Below are 20,017 nucleotides of genomic sequence, written 5' to 3' on the forward strand. Positions count from 1 at the left end.
ACACACACACACACACACACACACACACACTGCTTCCACCCTCGCTTTATCTCAGCAGACAGAAGCAACAGTTAGTGGTCATGTGTCCACTTATCTCTAGGCAACACGTTTTATTCGCTTTCCATTATTTTAACATAAAAGTGAAGTAAAAAACCTGTAGAGGTGTCGGACGAGACAAGAGGAGAGAGTGGCATGGGAGGCGGTTGCCACAGCAACTGTAGCTGCGGTGGTCGTCACGCCTCTTCTTCTTCTTCTTTTTCTGCATCGTGTTCTTGGGAGTGGACGCTGAGTTTGCCCTCCTCTTTCCAGACAGGAGGCGAGGACATCCCCCGCTTAGCTGAGAGAGAGAGGGGAGGATAGAGAGACGCCATCAGGCGCGTCGTGCAGATACATCAGTTGCCCTCCCGGCGGGATTGTGTACTCACACACTCACCAAGCCTGAGCCAGCGCAGGAGAGCGACAAGCCGGCAGGTAAGCCAGCTCTCTTCCCCCCCAAAAACGACCCAATGTGTTGACAGGCGCACCATAGTCTGTACAATAGTCTGCAATGTAGTGCTTTTTATTAACTCCTCTGAAGTTCTTACATATGGGAGAACCATGTGAGTTACAGTATCATATTTTTGGGTACCGGTATCAAAATTATTTCGATACTTTTTGGTACTTTTCGGTACTTTTCTAAATAAAGGGTACCACAAAAAATGGCATTATTGGCTTTATTTTAACAAAACAATATTAGGGTACATTAAACATATGTTTATTATTGCAATTTAGTCCTTAAATAAAATAGTGAACTTACAAGACAACTTGTCTTTTAGTAGTAAGTAAACAAACAAAGGCTCCTAATTAGTCTGCTGACATATGCAGTAACATATTGTGTCATTTATCTACCTATTATTAAGGACAAGTGGTAGAAAATTAATTATTAATCTACTTGTTCATTTACTGTTAATATCTGCTTACTTTCTCTTTTAACATGTTCTATCTACACTTCTGTTAAGATGTAATAATCACTTATTCTTCTCTTCTTTGATACTTTACATTAGTTTTGGATGATACCACACATTTAGGTATCGATCCGATACTAGGTAGTTACAGGATCATACATTGGTCATATTCAAAGTCCTCATGTGTCCAGGGACGTATTTATAGACTAGCATACAAATCCCGTTTCCATATGAGTTGGGAAATTGTGTTAGATGTAAATATAAACGGAATACAATGATTTGGAAATCATTTTCAACCCATATTCAATTGAATGCACTACAAAGACAAGATATGTGATGTTCAAACTCATAAACTTTTTTTTTTTTTTTTGCAAATAATAATTAACTTAGAATTTCATGGCTACAACACGTGCCAAAGTAGTTGGGAAAGGGAATGTTCATCACTTTCCTTTTAACAACACTCAGTAAACATTTGGGAACTGAGGAGACATATTGACATCCAAGCAACATAATGTTGCTTGGATGGCAACATATGGCGCCTTCACAGATGTGTAAGTTGCCCATGTCTTGGGCACTAATGATGCTGGCTTTTCAACTTTACGCCTATAACAATCCGGATGGTTCTTTTCCTCTTTGGTCCGGAGGACACGACGTCCACAGTTTCCAAAAACAATTTGAAATGTGGACTCGTCAGACCACAGAACACTTTTCCACTTTGTATCAGTCCATCTTAGATGAGCTCAGGCCCAGCGAAGCCGACGGCGTTTCTGGGTGTTGTTGATAAACGGTTTTCCCCTTGCATAGGAGAGTTTTAACTTGCACTTACAGATGTAGCGACCAACTGTAGTTACTGATGGTGGTTTTCTGAAGTGTTCCTAAGCCCATGTGGTGATATCCTTTACACACTGATGTCGCTTGTTGATGCAGTGCAGCCTGAGGGATCGAAGGTCACGGGCTGAGCTGCTTACGTGCAGTGATTTCTCCAGATTCTCTGAACCCTTTGATGATATTACAGACCGTAGATGGTGAACTCCCTAATTTCCTTGCAATAACTGGTTGAGAAAGGTTTTTCTTAAACTGTTCAACAATTTGCTGACGGATTTGTTGACAAAGTGGAGACCCTCGCCCCATCCTTGTTTGTAAATGACTGAGCATTACATGGAATCTACTTTTATACCCAATCATGGCACCCACCTGTTCCCAATTTGCCTGTTCACCTGTGGGATGTTCCAAATAAGTGTTTGATGAGCATTCCTCAACTTTATCAGTCTTTATTGCCACCTTTCCCAACTTCTTTGTCATGTATTGCTGGCATCAAATTCTAAAGTTAATGATTATTTGCAAAAGAAAAATGTTTATCAGTTTGAACATCAAATATGTTGTCTTTGTAGCATATTCAACTGAATATGGGTTGAAAATGATTTGCAAATCATTGTATTCCGTTTATATTTACATATAACACAATTTCCTAACTCAAATGGAAACGGGGTTTGTAGAATGCTTTTTGTCGTCACTATACACAGGTACAATGAGATTAAAAGTAACTCCAGTATCAGTGCGGCAGTCTACAGAATATGCAAAACATAGGAAGAAAAAGAAAAATAGTGCAAAAGGAGGTATGGTGCACAATCCAGTCCTGAGAACGATTTATGTTCAATGTGTTGTTTACAGGAAATAATTATTATACTATATATATATATATATATATATATGTATATACAGAAGCATTCAGTTTGTGGGTGGAAATGTCCTGAGTTTATAAACATAATATACATACAAAAAATAAAAAAAAGATGTTGTGATGCCAAAAATATTGACGTTATAGTGGTATCGACTAGATACGCTCCTGTACTTGGTATCATTACAGTGGATGTCAGATGTAGATCCACCCATGGCGTTTGTTTACATTGTGATGCCAAAGAGCTATTGTATCCTCCTACGGTGTGTAGGGAAGCATGTTTAGCTATTCCTCGTCCTCCAGTGATAATAATACTTGTAAGAAACTCTATTTGTCGCCATGGAGGCAAGGATTAGTGATTTAGAAGTAGCTAAAATACTGCAGACTGCGGATGGATGTTAGCCACTGCTAGTTATCCATGTCTTTAAAGCACCTCTTCCTGAGGGCATTTTAGTTTTATAACTTCACCTTTATTGTTAGTTTTTAAGCCAAAATGTGTCCATTTTCCCTTTTCTGTCTACACACTAGCACTAACCTAACACCAACAATTTTATGTGGGACAGTTTTAATAAAAAAAAAATAAAAAAAAGGCGGGGCTTCCCTACACATCTTAAAATAAAGCATAGACTATCCTTTAGTGAGTTGCAAGTGTGGGAGCTATAAGTCATTGTATTTTTCTTCAGCGAACAGGCTAACCAAGCATGATGTTGCTGTTCAAATGTGAGTGTAATGTTAGCATTATTATGCTACCGTCGTGTCGCTTACGTTTCTGTCCTCTTGTCCCAAACTAGACCCTTAGCTTTTTGTGAAACTTTCTGATACTGTTTTAATCAAACTTTAATTTGATTTGATGCATGATTTACGGAAAATGCAATGTTAAATTACTTGTTTTTTTTTTAATGCAGATTTAAAAAATGAACATAATGGAAATGTATAAACGCTCCTAGCTAGAACATCCCTGATCAGCAGTGACGGCCAGTAACAAGCTACATGTCGCTAAGCTACATGTCGCTAAGCTACATAGCTTAACTACATTTTCCGGTAGCTTAGCTACTTTTTTTAACACGTAGCTTTTCCTGTAGCTTAGCTACTTTTAGACCCATGTAGCGAGGTAGCTTACATCAAAGGTTCAAGCTACAAGGAGACAAAATGGACTGAGAATCCAGGCACCAAAAAAATATGGAGAAAATACAATGACCTTGATGAATGAGAACATCCGTATATACGGAGAAAATCCATGATGATTGGTTGGTGTTTGTATGATGAGTCACAATTAGCTGAGGTTATGGCGAAACATTACGGACTGGCCAATCAAGCAATATAAGGCTAGTAAGCAAAATGACGACGAGGAAGCCGGAGACAGAGGGACGCTTCAAGCTGACCACTCAAACCAAAAAAAAAGAAAACATACTTAAAAATGGGGATTCTCTCCCGCAAATTCGATTTTTCCTCTACGCAGCCTCCGTAGCAGAACCTCCAGGTTCTGTAACAGCTTCTTCCCTCAGGCCATAAGACTCTTGAACACATCATAATTATCCCCTCAATTCCCCCCAAAAATGAATTAACTCGCTGGAATATAAAGACAATATAATATACATCCATAAATCTGGATGCATATGCAAAAGTGCAATATATTTATCTGTACAGTAAACTATTTATTTATATCTGCACCTTGTTGCTTTTTTATCCTGCACTACCATGAGCTAATGCAACGAAATGTTGTTCTTATCTGTACTGTAAAGTTTAAATTTGAATGACAATAAAAGTAAGTCTAAGTCTAAGTCTAAGTCTAGTCTAGTGATGAAGACGACGTGCAATGTCCTTGGCCATATTTAGACAAATGTATGCGTTTAGAGAAAACAATGGCCAAAACTTTAGTTTTTTAGTTGTTTACTCTCTAAAGCAAAATCAGAACTGCTCTCTAAGACAATTAGGAACACACATTAAGTTGAGTTGATGAAACATTTTACTGCACATAACCATTATCAACTGTTCCCAAACAACTATAGATAAAGAGAATGAGTAACATTACAGGGGTGGGCCAAAGAAAAGGCAAACTAAATAAATAAATACAGTGGGGTGCGGGGACCCCGAGAAGGAGTTGTAGGGTGTCCCCAGCTAAATGATAGGCAGTTAATAGTAATGGAACCTTATTGGGTCCATTTGTACACTCTCGGTTATTTGTAAGCACTACCACAAACACCATACCATTTGTAGCGGCGCCGTTTACGTCATCAAGTGGAAAGGTGCTTCCTTGTTTCCTTTGTTCGTGAAAGTTTATTCTCGATCATAAATAACGCCTCTCACCAGGATAGCAGAGAAATGGTGACTTATTCCAACATGTTGGTACACTTTGACAGCCAATTTAGACCCGGCAATGGCGAGTCATTTTTCATCTGAAATTGGAATATATAAATTATATTCAAAGAGGATACAAGTAAAGGATAATAAATTACCTCAAATATACCTACAAATGAGGCATAATGATGCAATATGTACATACAGCTAGCCTATAAGCGCACCTTTGTACATTCACGCACAGCATAAAACTTTTGGTGTACAAAATTAGACAAAGGAGTGGAAGATTTTACATGTAAACAAAATGTTGCGCCACAGTCCACACTATGGTGAGTTCAAGAAACGCCGAAATCGGTAGGACAAAATGGTGTTTAAATATATTAAACAGTGGGCTTTGTAACAATTGGGGAAGGTTTGTGTCGTGTTTGTCCTCAAACAAAAAACATACTAAAACAAAACAATTATTTCCCCCCATCTTATTCCATTTTCAAAATTAAAAAAAAATGCTCCAGGGAGCCACCATGGCTGCACTAAGGAGCCGCGGGTTGTTGACCCCCGGACTAGGATGAACACAGCTCATCAGAATTAAAGCTACAGACACACAAAAGGGAGTGTTTTCAAATGGACTTGTTACGGTGTGTACAGCGGAAGAAGACGGCACAGACAGCAGGGAAGTCGTTTAGCTCTGTATTTATTATTAAACACTATATATAAACAAGGGAATGGAGTGTAACTCATCCAGAATATGTGTGGTGTGCGACTATATGTGGAAATTAACCGGAGTGTGTTACCAGTAGTGTTGAGCAAGAGGCGGAAGGAAGTCCAAGAGGGGCAAGGCTGGCTCGGAGGTCCGTGAGCAGGCAGGAAGTCGGGGGGCAATAGTGGGGCGTCAAAGTCCGTGTCCAGGCGGGAGGTCGAGATGCAAAAGGGGAAGCCAGGGAACCAGAGGGGAACACAGGGAGACGAGACACACAGCTCGTGACGCGGGAACGGAGGAATGCTGCTGGAAGATGACAAGGGGGACACGAGACCAATCAACACAGAGGGGGAGAAACACAGAGAGAGAGTATGCATGGGGACGGCGTGGCGCGGTTGGGAGAGTGGCCATGCCAGCAACCTGAGGGCTTCTGGTTCGATCCCCACCTTCTACCAACATCGTCACGTTCCTTGTGTCCTTGAGCAAGACACTTCACCCTTGCTCCTGACGGGTCGTTGTTAGGGCCTTGCATGGCAGCTCCTGCCATCAGTGTGTGAATGTGTGTGTGAATGGGTGAATGTGGAAATAGTGTCAAAGCGCTTTGAGTACCTTGAAGGTAGAAAAGCGCTATAAAAGTACAACCCATTTACCATTTACCATATGCATATAGCTTGAGAATTTCGGCTTACTGTACAGGAACATGTCGCTACGTTCTGGCACAGGATAGCAAGTTGCGCTGGCTTAAGAAGGCAGGAGAGCTCATCAGCGACAGGTGTGTAGATTGCTGATTTGGTGATTTAATGTAGCCGCTTGCTGCAGCCGGAGTGGCCAGCGCACAGATGAACGTGCTCGGGCCGTGCCAGGACTTACTGAAGGCACTTTTAAACTGTCTGAAAATCAGCATCAATGCTATAATTTGAAATATTTTGAGACGCATGAGACTTATTCAAAATTGACTGAAAAATAGTATAAAATGGAAGCTTTAACAAGTTTGCAAAGTTATTTTATTTGGGTGGCGTTGTCTGGAAAGGTCATTGTGTGGTTTAATGGCCAGTGAGGCTGGCAATATGGCGGCACAGACAGACGTGGGCTGCAGGCGGCAGGAGCTCCTGAAATGTAATTACTTTATTAAGAGACCCAAATGGGAGATTTTGTTTGTGGCTTATGTGATTCTACAGTGGAACCATGTTTCATGTACAGTCCAAACAGCTTTAACTTTAAGGGCGTTTGCACTGTGATCCCTGAAGAACACAAGCAACATCACCAGCAATTTGACTTATATTGGCCTTTATTATGCTCAAGTCTCAGTGCAGTTGTTACCTTTTATTGGGCTTACCGTCTTCACAGTGTGGGGCAAGCATTACGCCAGTATGGCGTCGTGATAAAATATTAAAATAACATGCAGATCAGATGTAAAGTCTTATATAATTTCAGTTTGCTCCATTTAGCTCAAAATTTCTCTCTTCCAGCAAATCCACCTGTCAAAGCCCCAAAGGGACCCCCCCCTCCCCCATAAGGTTCACTTCATTATGACCTCACATCTGACGGAACATCTCAGCCTCCACTCTGAATTAATTTACTCGTCTGATGAAAAAGAGCTTAACGACTGCATGAAGATGAGTGTGTAAACATGTTATGTGCGTGTAGATAAGACAGCAATCATTTGTTCCTATAGGAATGCGCCGAACAACGATAACACATTTAGGTCATTTATTTACAAACTCCGTTTCCATATGAGTTGGGAAATTGTGTTAGATGTAAATATAAACGGAATACAATGATTTGCAAATCCTTTTCAACCCATATTCAGTTGAATATGCTGCAAAGACAACATATTTGATGTTCAAACTCATAAACTTTATTTTTTTTTGCAAATAATAATTAACTTAGAATTTCATGGCTGCAACACGTGCCAAAGTAGTTGGGAAGTGGCATGTTCACCACTGTGTTACATGACCTTTCCTTTTAACAACACTCAGTAAACGTTTGGGAACTGAGGAGACACATTTTTTAAGCTTTTCAGGTTGATGTACAGCTTAAGTTGTTCAACAGTCCGGGGTCTCCATTGTGGTATTTTAGGTTTCATAATGCGCCACACATTTTCAACGGGAGACAGGTCTGGACTACAGGCAGGCCAGTCTAGTACCCTCATTCTTTTACTATGAAGCCACGTTGATGTAACACGTGGCTTGGCATTGTCTTGCTGTTGGATGGCAACATAAGTTGCTCCAAAACCTGTATGTACCTTTCAGCATTAATGGCACCTTCACAGATGTGTAAGTTACTCATGTCTTGGGCACTAATACACCCCCATACCATCACAGATGCTGGCTTTTCAACTTTGCGCCTATAACAATCCGGATGGTTCTTTTCCTCTTTGGTCCGGAGGACACGACGTCCACAGTTTCCAAAAAAAATTTGAAATGTGGACTCGTCAGACCACAGAACACTTTGACTTTAACTTGCACTTACAGCTGTAGCGACCAACTGTGGTTACTGACAGTGGGTTTCTGAAGTGTTCCTGAGCCCATGTGGTGATATCCTTTACACACTGATGTCGCTTGTTGATGCAGTACAGCCTGAGGGATTAAAGGTCACGGGCTTAGCTGCTTACGTGCAGTGATTTCTCCAGATTTTCTGAACCCTTTGATGATATTACGGAGCATGGATGGTGAAATCCCTAAATTCCTTGCAATAGCTGGTTGAGAATGGTTTTTCTTAAATTTGCTCACGCATTTGTTCGTAAAGTGGTGACCCTCGTAAAGTGAATGACTGAGCATTTCATGGAACCTACTTTTATACCCAATCATGGCACCCACCTGTTCCCAATTTGCCTGTTCACCTGTGGGATGTTCCAAATAAGTATTTGATGAGCATTCCTCAACTTTATCAGTATTTATTGCCACCTTTCCCAACTTCTTTGTCACTTGTTGCTGGCATCAAATTCTAAAGTTAATGATTATTTGCAAAAAAAAAAAAAAGTTTATCAGTTTGAACATCAAATATCTTGTCTTTGTAGCATATTCAACTGAATATGGGTTTAAAATTATTTGCAAATCATTGTAGTCCGTTTATGTTTACATCTAACACAATTTCTTAACTCATACGGAAACGGGGTTTGTATTTAGACTTAAAGTTTTTGTTGACATTCATCATACATATAGTGTGTTTTTAAGAACTTACAAAACTATTTGCTAAAATAGTTAATACAATTTATGAATTCATGACTGCTATCTACAACCTTGTAATTTTCAAAGATACCGTATTTTTCGGACTATAAGACGCACTTAAAATCCTTTCATTTTCTCAAAACTCGACAGTGCGCCTTATAGCCCGGTGCACCTAGTGTACAGAATAATTTTGGTTGTGCTTGCCGACCTCGAAGCTATTTTATTTGGTACATGGTGAAATGATAAGTGTGACCAGTAGATGGCAGTGACACATAAGAGATACATGTAGACTGCAATATGACTCAAGTAAACAACACCAAAATGTCATATGTTCCATTGAAAATATAGAACATTAGACACGGTACTCAAAAATCTATCAAAATGTTTTAGTAGGACTTTGGTAAGCTATGAAGCCACACCGCTTGATGGATTGTACCGTGCTCCAACATAGGAGTATTATTATGGTGTGTGTATAAGGTAAGACATATTATCTGGTGTTTTGTTTCACAATATTATGCAAAAGCAACTTTTCTTACCTTCTGGTACCTGCTGGTCTGTATTTGGGATCTGCATAAGTCCTGAACATTTGCGTGAGTCTGCCTTTGTAGTCAGTGCCGACTCCATAGTTGATAATCTTCTTCTTTTTCTCTATCTTCTTGTTATGTGACATTCATCCTCCACTGTTGCCATTTCTAATATAAAGTAGTGTAAAGTTCTTACTTATATCTGTCAGTAAACTCACCATGAAAGCACTAAAACATACCGGTGTAGTGAGTTTACATTTTTCGCCCAAGGAACTTTAGTTATTAGAGAGTTCCGGTCGGACGTTTTTTCACGGGACACATTTCGGGCGTTGTTGTTGCACTGGTGAGCCACGGATGAGGAGATGCTGCTCTGTTATTGATTGAAGTAAAGTCTGAATGTCATTAAAACAGTTAGCTCCATCTTTTGACACTTCTTCCATTCCCGTCCTTGCATGCTACACCGCTACAACAAAGATGGCATGGAGAAGACGCTGTCGAAGGTAAATAAGACCGCCCACAAAACGATGCATCCTGAAGAGACTGTCAGAAAGTGACTTGAAGATGATGTGTAAAACATCATCTATGCAACATTTTGAGCAAAGAACCACCATCACATGTTATGTAGACCACAAGGATGTCTTTTACATTTAGAAAAAAATCATAATTATATGACTCCTTTAATGCGCCTTATAATCTGGTGCACCTTTTGTATGAAAATAGACCTGACTAGACCCGCTCATCGGTAGTGCGCCTTATAATCCGGTGCACCCTATGGTCCGGAAAATACAGTATATATTTTACTGATATATCATTATTATAAATATAATGATTGAGACTTACCATTTTGAGGGAAGTTGATATAAATTAATGAAATAAAACAAAAACTTATTAGGTTTATTGTTAACACTAAATGGTCCCTAGTGTGTGAATGTTGTCTATCTGTGTTGGCCCTGTGATGAGGTGGCGACTTGTCCAGGGTGTACCCCGCCTTCCGCCCAAATGCAGCTGGGATAGGCTCCAGCACCCCCCACCACCCAGAGTGGGGCAAGCGGTAGAAAATGGATGGATGGATGGATGAGAAGTAACTTATATCGATAGGCCTTTATCATGAATAAAATATAAAATATAAATTTTATCATATGATTTATACAGTGGTAAAATCAATTTTGTAATTAAAAAAATATACTATACTGTATGTATGTAGTGTATACACTACACTGCACATGATTTGCAACTTGCCAAGATTTTAAATTATATTTCTAGAAATGTCCCAAGTTTAAAGAGCTATTTACTTATTTTGAGTCATTGACTTTATAGTTTAATCTTAATTTTAGCATGAATGAAAATAGTTTGTCTATTCTCATTGAAAAAGGTTAACATTTACAATTTACAAATAAGATATTTTGCTTTCCCCCCCACATAGAAAATCTTTGTTTAAATGATGTTTAATTTAAAAATTGCAAGTTGAATAATGTTTGTTTTCAGAATAAAATACTTATTTCTATCTTAAAAATTCTACTAATTTTTAGTTATCCATCCATCCATTCATTTTTTTACCGCTTGTCCCTCTCTCGCTGTTTTTTTTGTTAGATATACAAATCCATGTCTCATCAAGTAAAATTAACAAAAATGTAGTCTTTTTAGTGTATATATATATATATATATATATATGCACTGAAAAAAATAAAAATAATATATATATATATATTTTTTTTTCAGTGCATATATCTGCAATTTGTAAAAAAGTTAAACTATCATAATGATATGTCCTTAATATTAATTTAATGATAAATATGTTACATTATGACAGTATTTCATCTTACAATAATTCTCAATAAAAACAGTGATTTGTAATATTTCATAATTTTATTTGAAATGAAACCAATCATTTTCTAAAATGAGAATCACAGTGTGTATATATATGTCCGTATTTTTTATTTGTATTTGTTTTACTCTTTTATATATTTGGTTTGCCTCGGCTGATGCTATTCTTATTTCATTATTTAGGAGCGGAGGTGACAATAATTACGAGAAAAAAACCCCCATAAAAAAAGCAATGCAAATGTACTCAGTTAAAAAAGTGTGTATAAGCTGACGTCAAATCTAACACAAGCCAGCAGAGATCAGTTAAAGCAGCTCACCTTTCTGGAAGTTTCCATGCAGTGAAAAAAAAATCTTCTTTTGCTGTCAGTCCAGCTCTGGCTCCGCTTAGCATCACATATCAAAGTTGATGGATGGCTCCAGATGTCAGTTTTAAATCCTTCCTCTCACATTTTTCTGTTCTTTCTTTTCATTTCCCCCTCGCCTCATTCCTTTTTCTTTTTTTTTCCCTTGAAGAAATACAAGTCACGGATATTTTCTTTTAAAGTGATCACAATGAGGCTAAATGTGATACTATGTTTAAATCTGCCTTTTCACCATCTCCTCCTGCACACACACACACACACACACACACACACACACACACACACACACACACACACACACACACACACACACACACACACACACACACACACACACACATGCAGCGAAGGCAGGCGCAAAACCCCTTCCTCACTAAATGATCTGCAATTGCAGCAATTATTGTCAAGTCCGAAACCTTTCAACATGCCTCTTTCCTCATCAGTGTACAATTACTTAAGTGGGATTTTTAAAGCTCCAGTTTCCTATTCCAAGCATATTTATTTTGCTAATTTCCCTAAAAGACTCAGGTCCACAGGGAAGTTTAAAATACCTAAAGAAGGTTTTGCTTTAGTTATCTGCGTGCTTGCTGTGCAGACACGGTTGTTTTTTAATTGTTGTTTTTTTTACAGAAGTTCAGCGATACTTCGGGGAAAATACGCTATACATTCCACAAAACGTCAGCGTTCGAACTGTTGTCGATCACGTGACCTCATACATACATATATACATAAGTATATACATATATATATATATATATATATATATATATATATATTCATCATTAATTAGTTGCTTATTAACATGCAAATTAGTAACATATTGGCTCTAAATTAGTCATTATTAAGTACTTATTAATGCCTTATTCTGCATGGCCTTATTATACAACCAGTAAGCCATTAACTAAGAGTTAACTAACCCCAACCATAAACATAAACCTAACCCTTATATGTTCCTCTCGTGTCCAAATAACTCTAAATTAAGTCTTTGTTACTTTAATAAGCAACTAATTAATGGTCAGTATGTTCCCCATACTAAAGTGTTACCATATCCGTCCGTCTGTCCGTCCGTCCGTCCGTCCGTCCGTCCGTCCGTCCGTCCGTCCGTCCGTCCGTCCGTCCGTCCGTCCGTCCTTCCATCATCCATCCATCCATCCATCCATCCATCCATCCATCCATCCATCCATCCATCTATCTATCTATCTATCTATCTATCTATCTATCTATCTATCTATCTATCTATCTATCTATCTATCTATCTATCTATCTATCTATCTATCTATCTATCTATCTATCTATCTATCTATCTATCTATCTATCTATTTTGTCAACATTATGAGGGACAAACTGTAAAAATAAATTATTAATCTACTTGTTCATTTACTGTTAAAACCTGCTTATTTTCTCTTATAACATGTTCTATTTACACTTCTGTTAAAATGTAATAATCACTTATTCTTCTCTTCTTTCATACTTTACATTAGTTTTGGATGATGCCACACATTTAGGTATGGATCCGATACCAAGTAGTTACAGGATCATACATTGGTCATATTCAAAGTCCTCATGTGTCCAGGGACATATTTCCTGACTTTATAAACATAATGTGAATTTTTTAAAAAAGGAAAAAGTATTTTGTGACGATACAAAATATCGATGTAATCATAGTAGTATCGACTAGCTCTTGTACTTGGTATCTTTACAGTGGATGTCAGGTGTAGATCCACCCATGGCATTTGTTTACATTGTGACGCCGGTGAGCTATTGTATCCTCCTACGGTGTGTAGTGAAACATGTTTAGCTATTCCTCGTCCTGCAGTGATAATGGTACTTGTATGAAACTTACTTTTTTTTTATCGCCATGGAAACAAGGATTAGTGATTTAGAAGTAGCTAAAACACTGCAGACTGCGGATGGACTTTAGCCGCTAGCTAGCTCGCCATGTCTTAAAGCACCTCTTCCTGAGGGTGTTTCAGTGTTATAACTTCACCTTTATCTTTACTTTTTACGCCAAAATGCGTCTGTTCTCCCTTTTCTGTCTACACACTGTGTCTGCTTGTAAGTACTCTGTGTGTGTGCGCTGCCGAACATGCTCCTCTGCTCGTAAAACCAGCAATGTCACCACGTGACAATGTGCCGTCATGCCGGCACTTTTTAAACAGAGTATGGTACCGTTTTTTGATTCATTAGTACCGCGATACTATACTATACTATACCGTACAACTCTAATACATACAGTGGTGGTCAAAAGTGTACACACACTTGTAAAGAACATCATGTCATGGCTGTCTTGAATTTCCAATCATTTCTACAACTCTTATTTTTTTTTGTGATAGAGTGATTGGAGCACATACTTGTTGGTCGCAAAAAACATTCATGAAGTTGGATCTTTTATGAATTTATTATGTGTCTGCTGAAAATGTGAGCAAATCAGCTGGTTCAAAAGTATACATACAGCAATGTTAATATTTGCTTACATGTCCCTTGGCAAGTTTCACTGCAATAAAGCGCTTTTGGTAGCCATCCACAAGCTTCTGCTTGAATTTTTGACCACAAAATTGGTGCAGTTCAGCTAAATGTGTTGGTTTTCTGACATGGACTTGTTTCTTCAGCATTGTCCACACGTTTAAGTCAGGACTTTGGGAAGGCCATTCTAAAACCTTCATTCTAGCCTGATTTAGCCATTCCTTTACCACTTTTGAGGTGTGTTTAGGGTCATTGTCCTGTTGGAACACCCAACTGCGCCCAAGACCCAACTTCCGGGCTGATGATTTTAGGTTGTCCTGAAGAATTTGGAGCTAATCCTCCTTTTTCATTGTCCCATTTAAAGCATCAGTTCTATTGGCAGCAAAACAGGCCCAGAGCATAATACTACCACCACCATGCTTGACGGTAGGTATGGTGTTCCTGGGATTAAAGGCCTCACCTTTTCTCCTCCCAAACATATTGCTGGGTATTGTGGCCAAACAGCTACATTTTTGTTTCATCTGACATCACATGGACAAAGATAAGACCTTCTGGAGAAAAGTTCTGTGGTCAGATGAAACAAAAATGGAGCTGTTTGGCCACAATACCTAGCAATATGCTTGGAGGAGAAAAGGTGAGGCCTTTAATCCCAGGAACACCACGCCTATTAAATGTATTTGCTAAATACAAAACATCATGGCTGTTAGTGAACATTTTTTTAATAAATTAGACACACCGTTTTATAAGCCGCAGCGTCCAAAGCATAGTAAAATAGTAGCGGCGCATAGTCCGAAAAATACGGTAAATACATTTTATCTGTGCTTTGCCTACCTTCTCTGCATCTTGGGTCCAGACAACACACAACAGTGACAAAAGTTTAAAAAATAAAATAAAATTTTACTGCAGTTTTTAGGAAACTACGTTTATTTTGTCATTTGCAGCAAAAGAGTGAGGATATTTAAAGGACTTTTCTGTACATCCTTGTTTGCTTGTGAGGGGAAGTAAACACCAACCTTTCTTTCACAGAAAAATGCGTTCTTTCCTCCCAGAAAGTGTGACGCCACGCCTTGTATTCATAGAGTCTGCCTGTAAAGTCATCATCTTGTGATTCAGTGGAATTCCTTGAAGACGGCGGTAGCTTTCCGAGGCACGTGGGGAGGGACTTGCAAAATTGTCATGTCAAGTCGCCTACGTCTGCAGTGCTTCTTCTGGACCCTGTGGACATGTTGATGAATATTTATAGACGCAATAGTAGCACATTAACACTCCATCCATCGGAGAGTGGAGGCTGATGCTCACACCTTACACATAAGCCAATGTAGTGATACATTCCCAACACGCGATATGTTGCAGTCACAAGTCAGTGAGTCACTTGGTAACATCCTCCTGACACACACACACACACACACACACACACACACACACACACAGACATGCACCTGACGTAATGTTTGGAGTGGGGTACCATGACAACAGTTGTGACTTTTGCGCCGTCCTCTGAGTGGACTGATGCTGCGGAGGAGAGGCTGTGCAACAATATGTTTATTATTGCATTTTGCAGATGTGTACAAATGCGCTGCATCACGCTGATGTAACTATAAAATAAATACATATAATAAATATTACAAACTCTCCGTATGATGCGGTGCATTTTCAAGCCGCCGCAAACTACGACCACAATGATGGACAGATTGTTTTTGACAGTCAAAACTGAGCATTTTGATCTTTGTAGAGGCATTATGTTTGATACAGTCCTTGTACAAACCCCGCTTCCATATGAGTTGGGAAATTGTGTTAGATGTAAATATAAACGAAATACAATGATTTGCAAATCATTTTCAACTCATATTCAATTGAATATGCTACAAAGACAACATATTTGATGTTCAAACTGATATACATTTTTTTTTTTTTTGCAAATAATCATTAACTTTAGAATTTGATACCAGCAACATGTGACAAAGAAGTTGGGAAAGGTGGCAATAAATACTGATAAAGTTGAGGAATGCTCATCAAACACTTATTTGGAACATCCCACAGGTGAACAGGCAAATTGGGCACAGGTGGGTGCCATGATTGGGTATAAAAGTAGATTCCATGAAATGCTCAGTCATTCACAAACAAGGATGGGGCGAGGGTCACCACTTTGTCAACAAATGCGTGAGCAAATTGTTGAACAGTTTAAGGAAAACCTTTCTCAACCAGCTATTGCAAGGAATTTAGGGATTTCACCATCTATGGTCCGTAATATCATCAAAGGGTTCAGAGAATCTAGAGAAATCACTGCACGTAAGCAGCTAAGCCCATTACCTTCGATCCCTCAGGCTGTACTGCATCAACAAGCGAGATCAGTGTGTAAAGGATATCACCACATGGGCTCAGGAACACTTCAGAAAACCACTGTCAGTAACTACAGTTGGTCGCTACATCTGTAAGTGCAAGTTAAAACTCTCCTATGCAAGGCGAAAACCGTTTATCAACAACACCCAGAAATGCCGTCGGCTTCGCTGGGCCTTAGCTCAACTAAAATGGACTGATACAAAGTGGAAAAGTGTCTGACGAGTCCACATTTCCAAATTGTTTTTGGAAACTGTGGACGTCGTGTCCTCCGGACCAAAGAGGAAAAGAACCATCTGGATTGTTATAGGCGCAAAGTTGAAAAGCCAGCATCTGTGATGGTATGGGGGTGTATTAGTGCCCAAGGCATTGGTAACTTACACATCTGTGAAGGCACCATTAATGCTGAAAGGTACATACAGTTTTTGGAGCAACATATGTTGCCATCCAAGCAACGTTACCATGGACGCCCCTGCTTATTTCAGCAAGACAATGCCAAGCCACATGTTACATCAATGTGGCTTCATAGTAAAAGAGTGCGGGTACTAGACTGGCCTGCCTGTAGTCCAGACCTGTCTCCCATTGAAAATGTGTGGCGCATTATGAAGCCTAAAATACCACAACGGAGACCCACGGACTGTTGAACAACTTAAGCTGTACATCAAGCAAGAATGGGAAATAATTCCACCTGAGAAGCTTAAAAAATGTGTCTCCTCAGTTCCCAAACGTTTACTGAGTGTTGTTAAAAGGAAAGGCCATGTAACACAGTGGTGAACATGCCCTTTCCCAACTACTTTGGCACGTGTTGCAGCCATGAAATTCTAAGTTAATTATTTGCAAAAAAAAAAAAAAGTTTATGAGTTTGAACATCAAATATGTTGTCTTTGTAGTGTATTCAATTGAATATGGGTTGAAAAGGATTTGCAAATCATTGTATTCCGTTTATATTTACATCCAACACAATTTCCCAACTAATATGGAAACAGGGTTTGTAGGTAAATGACACAATATGTTACTGCATACGTCAGCAGACTTATTAGGAGTCTTTGTTTGTTTACTTACTACTAAATGACAAGTTGTCTTAGTATGTTCACTATTTTAATTAAAGACTAAATTACAATAATAAACATATGTTTCATGTACCCTAAGATTTTGTGTTCAAATAAAGCCAATGATGCCATTTTTTGTGGTGCCCTTTATTTAGAAAAGTACCAAAGTATGGAAACATTTTTGGTACCGGGACATCACTAGAAGACACTCACCTCCCAGTCGCCTTCTTGTCCCACACCACCGGAGAGTAGTTTCATGACACTTTAATGTGATTAACACATTCATCAAAGATCATATGATGGAACACATTATTCAACACCCATAATGTCCAATGGGAAATGATATTCTAAAGTTGCTCCTAAATGCATTGTGTTTGACCTTGAAGGTCCCATTGTTGTTGCCTTGCACCCCCACCCCCCACCCCCCGTACGCTCTGTTGTTCATTCCTCACGTGGCTGTAGACCACCAAGGGAGGGGGGGCTCGCGCAGGTGTCTAAAATAACTAAATGTTGTATGAGAGTTAGTGCCTGCGGATGGCGGAGAGACAAGGGCGAGGGAGGGGCTGCAACCATTTCTGGTCTAGCATTTTCACAGCATGTGGAAATTGTGGGAGTGTTGACAGTGGAAGTTTGTCTAAGGGGGTCTCCATCCCACCCCTCCTATTAAACTCCCCTAGCACACCTGGATCCCCGCTGCGGATAAATAGTGTGTGACATGTTCAGCAGCCCTGCCTTAGCTGGAGACGGGCGGCCGCCAATGCAGGGGAGGCTCTGCCAAGAGGGGAGGCGGAAGAGAGAGTGAAGGGCGAGGGAGGGAGGGTAGGAAGAGGAGGAGGAAGGAAAAGGAGGAGGATGAGGAGGAGGAGGAGGAGGAGGGGAGGAGAGTGACAGAAGGAGAGAGGAGTGCCGCCAAGCAAGCATGAGGTTTTTACTTTCCATTCTCCTCCCAGCAGCAGTCAGATGAGAGTCCTTGCACACAGTAAGTCTGTTTACTCTGGGTGTGTGGGTGTGTACGTGTGTGTGTGTGTGTGTGTGTGTGTGTGTCTCTCATTACTTTTCCCTGTCATATTACTTTTGGAATAATTTTTTACCAAGCATCTGGTTGGTCACTGGGATATATCCACGTAAATATGCATGTGTGTGTGCGCGTGTGTGTGTGTGTGTGTGTGTGTGTGTGTGTGTGTGTGTGTGTTTAACATGCAAATGTGTGACCGTGCTTTTCTGCTAATGTGCGGTTGTGTGAGGTGGGACAGTTTTTTTTTTTTTTTTAAATGTGGAAAAGAACTGAGCAGACAAACAAATGGGCGAGCGTTAGTGTTTTAATGTTGTAGTTAGCGTGTGTGCGTGAGTGTGTAGTAATGGCACACGCACACACACACACACACACACACACACACACACACACACACACACACACACACACACACACACACACACACACACACACACACACACACATCCTCTCTTTGGCACACTCTATTCCTCACTTCTTCCAGTTGGACAGCACTGGTGGTGTGACTCCATACTGTGAACACTGTGCACTCGAAATGTGTGGTTAAAATGGGGCAAAAAGCGCACGCACACACACACACACACACACACACACACACACACACACTAATAAACAACACGTATTTAACCTGAAAGCCATGATGCTGTTTATTTCTGCATTTTGCAGGTCGTCTATACGAAAACACACACATGCACACAACTTTACCCTGTAGCTCATCATTGTGTTTAACGTTCAAACTTCTGCATTCTCTCCGCAAGAAAATGTCTTTACTACTTTTTTTCTCGCCCCCTTAAACATGACATGCAGGCATTGCTTGGTTATCACTAAAGAAAAAAACAACAGCAGTGAAGTTGTCAGGTTGCGTAAATGGTAAATAAAAAGAGAATACAATGATTTGCAAATCCTTTTCAACTTATATTCAATTGAATAGACTGCAAAGACAAGATATTTCATGTTCACACTGAGAAACTTTGTTATTTTTTGCAAATATTAGCTCATTTGGAATTTGATGCCTGCAACATGTTTCAAAAAAGCTGGCAGAAGTGGCAAAAAAGAGTGAGAAAGTTGAGGAATTCTCATCAAAGACTTATTTGGAACATCCCACAGGTGAACAGGCTAATTGGGAACAGCTTCAATGAAATGCTCAGTCATTCACAAACAAGGATGGGGTGAGGGTCACCACTTTGTCAACAAATGCCTGAGCAAATTGTTTAAGAACAACATTTCTCAACCAGCTGTTGCAAGGAATTTAGGGATTCCACCATCTACGCTCCTTAATATCATCAAAAGGTTCAGAGAATCTGGAGTAATCACTGCACGTAAGCCATGATATTACGGACCTTCGATCCCTCAGGCGGTTCCGCATCAAAAAGCGACATCAGTGTGTAAAGGACATCACCACATGGGCTCAGGAGCACTTCAGAAAACCACTGTCAGTAACTACAGTTGGTCGCTACATCTGTAAGTGCAAGTTAAAACTCTACTATGCAAAGCGAAATCCATTTATCGACAACACCCAGAAACGCAGCCGGCTTCGCTGGGCCCGAGCTCATCTAAGATGAAAAGTGTTCTGTGGTCTGATGAGTCCACATTTCAAATTGTTTTTTGGAAACTGTGGATGTCGTGTCCTCCGGACCAAAGAGGAAAAGAACTATCCAG

General features: G+C 39.7%; 1 protein-coding gene across 3 annotated transcripts in view; it reads left to right on the forward strand.

The window, feature by feature from the left end:
* Positions 1–318: 318 nt before the first annotated feature.
* Positions 319–20,017, forward strand: part of LOC133614824 (muscleblind-like protein 1) — a 209,964-nt gene continuing 190,265 nt past the window's right edge. For 2 of the 3 annotated variants that reach the window (XM_061973101.1, XM_061973103.1), the window contains exon 1: positions 18,245–18,325. The gene's annotated coding sequence lies outside the window, so the exon portion shown is untranslated. Of the gene's footprint in view, positions 472–18,244; positions 18,326–20,017 lie in introns of those variants that run through there. The other variant, XM_061973102.1, reaches the window with a different exon arrangement.

This window comes from Nerophis lumbriciformis, linkage group LG17, assembly GCF_033978685.3.
Source record: "Nerophis lumbriciformis linkage group LG17, RoL_Nlum_v2.1, whole genome shotgun sequence".
In the NCBI taxonomy this organism is placed as follows: domain Eukaryota; kingdom Metazoa; phylum Chordata; class Actinopteri; order Syngnathiformes; family Syngnathidae; genus Nerophis; species Nerophis lumbriciformis.